Consider the following 4,256-nt stretch of genomic DNA (forward strand, 5'->3'; position numbering starts at 1 on the left):
CGGTCATTCATGTGCAACCTCCCAATGGGAAACTCATATTTACAACAATTCCGCATTAGAGTCCTGTGATGAGCACAAAACAACAGCAGGAAAACTTTTACAGCATCGTGCTTTTTTTTTTTTTTTTTTGCTGCTATCTACTGAAAGCTCAAAACATCTGGAGATCCGAAGATCATCTACAACAGCAGTTAAATGTCCTGTAGTAATTAGCGAAAGATAAAGAAGTAATGATGAAGCTAAAGCTAGCAATAAGTTAAACAAAACAAAACGAAGCTTACAGATTACAGGATACAGTATATGTTTTTTCCCCTTAATATATTTGGGTAAAAGAATTTGTTTTGATTTAATTAGTAACCAGTTATCTAATAATGTGGCAGCAGTGCAATAAAGAATCAGAATCTCTTTAATAGCCTGTGAGTTACATACAGGAATTTATCTTAGTATGACGTTTTAGTCTTGTATAAAACAAACAAAAAAAATCACCTATTAACAGGGGAAGCTACAGGGAAGTAACAGGGAAACGTGTGCCCGATGATCCTCTCAGCAGAATGAATGACACATAGTCTGGACTTGGAAAGGGCAGAGGCAGATGGGAACCAGATGGAGATGGAGGTGATGAGGATGCTCTCTGTGGAGGCTGAGTAAAAGTTGACCAGTATTGACTTTGAGAACAGCTTTTGTGTGGCTTTCCTGACACTGGCATGAGATCATGCAGATAAAGGTCAGTTGACAGGTCAGTCTAATACGTTCAGTTCATATCCACCTCAATCAGCAGAATCAGCAAAGCATTTGATCTCAGTAACTTTGACGTGGTTGTCGAGGCAGTTTGAGAATGGTTCTTTTTAGAAATTTTTCGTTTTTACACACAATAGTCTTTTAGGTTGAGAAAAAAACAACAACATCTTTTTAATGGGAAAGGTGTGACGAGAACGACTAAATTGAATAACCACTCTTTACAGCAGTGTCGAGCAGAAAAGTATCTCAGAATGCATGTGGATGATCTACAACAACGGAAGACCACAGCTGAGTCGACGACACACACACAGGACTGCTTAGGACGGCAAAAATTAGATAATGTTTCATTCTAATTGACTATGAGGTTTTGATTCGTTTTCATAACATCATCTCAGACCGTAGCTCCATCCTAACAATTTTGTCTTTGAATCATACTAATGTTTATCTAATATCCACAGAAACCTGTATGCTAGACACCGACTAGTGTTTTTGTCTTCAGTTTACGTTCCACACAGCTACAGTACAAAGACCAGTTTCTTTCCCTGATCATATTTTACTAACACTACAATGATAGTTTCACGTGAAACAAGAAGCGACATTAGTGCATACTCTCAGGTCATCAGGGTTGAAGCTGTGAGTTCAACAGGAACACAGACAATGTTGAGAAGGAAAGACACATGCTGTTCGCTTTCGAGCCGGATGAGTTTTTCTCATCTCCCTCCTGGAGCACAGTCTTCCTGCTAGACCTTTTTTTTTTCCCTCTACGCAGCTCTCCCTCCATTGAAATGCGGACATTGATTTATAGTAGGGTTTGCTGTCGAAGTTCATTGGCAGATAGGCTACTAATGAGGGGAGCAGCGCCCAGAGCGCCATGAGAGCTTTGTATAGATCTGCAGGATGAAATCATATTCAGGTGTCAATCTTGCACTGTATTAATAAATCCCGTTGGAGAAGAAGGGTTATTGTTATAGAGCTGCAACCGTAGCCACCCGCCATTTCTCTCACTACGTTTTTTTTTCTCTTCCTCTCTCTTTCTGCCTCATGCTCACTCTCGCTCTCTCTCTCCTGAGGACAAGGGAAGCAATCAGAGGCCTGTTATTAGAGCTGGGGGCTAAAGTGAAGGAGTGGGGCTCTAGCACCTCTATAGTAATTTCTCTCATTACAGCCAGCACACAAATACAGTGAGAGAGGCGCACAGCGGGTCTGGGGGGGAAAGCAGAATAAAAAAAAAATAAAACAGCCTGGAGGATGTTACTGTGCCAAAGAGCTGCAGTTTGAATGCCTGAGGTGCACATGGCACACGTCTGAAACGGAAGAGAAATTGCTTAAGTTCTCAGAAAGACAGAAAGACACATGACTGACCTTCAATATGTCCTAGATTTTCACATGTTACAACATGACAATATGCCAATTCAGTCTTCTAAAATACTACATGGCCTTCACTTTGGGTGCAATTCACAAAAAAAAAAAAAGAAGAAGAAGAAGTGAGAATTCCTATCTTTTTTTTTTATTTAGCCATATAAAATATCAAAATATATATATATTCTCTCTCTATATATATAGAACAACCTTAATACAACGCATTCTCAATATTCTGAATGTTTCCTATCAACCCTGTATTTTATCAGGCAATAAAGCTGAATTTGTACCTCAGTATTAATTCAGACTGAATTCTCATATCGGATTGGTCAGAAGGTTACTGATTTATATTATGACTAAAATTTCAGGTGCAATGCAAATCACCGGTTTATATGAAGGCGCTTGTTTTCGTACGTTATTGCTTCTGTAGTAACGTGGTTCGATATGAAGGGGTTTATAAATGTGTGTAAGTGTTGATATGGAGTTTTCTATCTTGAATTTCTCCTAGAGGGAATTAATCATTTTACATCTCACATTATCTCTCGTTATCTAAAACAGATGACGTTTTCTTGTTTTTCGGATGTTCCATGACTTACATGTAACTAGAAATGTTAATGTTAACGTTAAAGAACTCTTAGGATTGGCAAAATTGTGTTATATGAATGTATAAGACACAAAAGAATCAACTTCAGGGTGATGAGTATCTTTCTCTAACTGCACATCCATATTTGTTGACTCATCTTTTCTTATAATACCTTATAATACATGTCATAAGCCTGTGTAAATACTTACAGCTACATGCAAAACATGTTCTTTATAAAGAATTCATTCAAATGTAAACTTTATTAGTCACATGCACAATCAAACGCTATGTTCCAGGCAGGGAAACTTTTACCATTTTTGTTTGTGTTTTTAAAAAATGATTCAAAATAAAATTAGAGTCAAATTAGAATTTAAAAGTAAAATGAATTAAAATTTAATGAAGCTTATTAGTCATTAGTACATAGCGTCTTACTAATATCTCTGCACAGACATATCAATCTGTATTGCATCATCACACCAGCTCTGTTATTGTTTATGATTGTTATGGAGGTTATAATGCATTATAGCGTTACTGAGGATGACGTTTTAATGGATTTTGTAGAATAACACCTGACCACATAATATATGTGTTTATATGCCTTTATAAGCTCTCAAACGTTATTATGAGCCATTACAATCTACTCAATTTTTGTAAAACTTCTAAAGAAGCCTGTATTCACAGTATAAACCTTATAATGCCTAAAAGAAGCCTGTATAATGCCTCGTTAGTAGTTAGAGCAGCATGTTGGTAAGTACTGTAACTTTTTATGAATGGATATTTTAATACTTTATTTTGCTTAGCATTATACATACTGAGTTATACAAGGAACAGTAACTATACTTTTGAGCCATTATGCAGGCTTTTATTAAGCATTATAATGTTTGCTGTACATCATTCTGGACTTGGGACTCTTTTTCTTTTTTTTTAATACTCTACCTATTATAACCATCTGAACTCCATTAAATTCATCCATTAATTCAATTCCATATGAGTCTATTATTCTGACAGTACATCATTTTTCCCCTAAAAAACCGAGCTCATCTGTAAAAGAAAATCAACAGTCACAATGTCAAGAGTTCGCACAATGACCCATCACATTTTGAGTCAAAGTGGCTGTTGTTAGCCAAGGAGACTTCTTCAAAAGGACTTTCAGATTGCTTGAAGTTACAGTGAGACTTAAAAGTGCCCAAGATAAAATAGCCTTTCCTCACAAATTGCTCTCTAGACAGTGCTGCAAAATGTAATGCTGTCACACCAGGGATGTGATGACTTCAAAAAGTCTAAGGTTAGTCATCCAGGTTCTTATAGACCACTAACACAAAGACTGACAGCTAAGAGAGAGAGAAAGAGAAAGTGTACATGTAATGTGGAACATCATCCTTTTGGGTCATGTATTATTTCATATAGTAGCACTGGCCATTAAACAAGTGGTGGAAGCTTCTGGAATCAGAGTGTGTGCCCCTAACGAGCTCTTTTCTTTTGCACTCATTACACTGCTCATATTCTCTTAATGGGCGCCGAACACTTCTCTGATTTGAACACAGCCTAATGGAGAGTCTCCTAACCATGGCAACGGCTC

General features: G+C 37.1%; 1 long non-coding RNA gene across 2 annotated transcripts; it reads left to right on the top strand.

Moving 5' to 3' along the window:
* The first annotated feature begins 507 nt into the window (after positions 1–507).
* LOC113634668 lies at positions 508–1,215 on the top strand. 2 transcript variants are annotated; one of them, XR_003438597.2, is made up of 2 exons: positions 508–733; positions 960–1,215. It is a non-coding gene; the product is annotated as an uncharacterized LOC113634668 (long non-coding RNA). The 2 variants fall into 2 exon arrangements; XR_003438596.2 differs by having other exon boundaries at positions 508–721.
* The last annotated feature ends 3,041 nt before the right edge of the window (positions 1,216–4,256 follow it).

This window comes from Tachysurus fulvidraco, chromosome 7 (genome assembly GCF_022655615.1).
Source record: "Tachysurus fulvidraco isolate hzauxx_2018 chromosome 7, HZAU_PFXX_2.0, whole genome shotgun sequence".
In the NCBI taxonomy this organism is placed as follows: domain Eukaryota; kingdom Metazoa; phylum Chordata; class Actinopteri; order Siluriformes; family Bagridae; genus Tachysurus; species Tachysurus fulvidraco.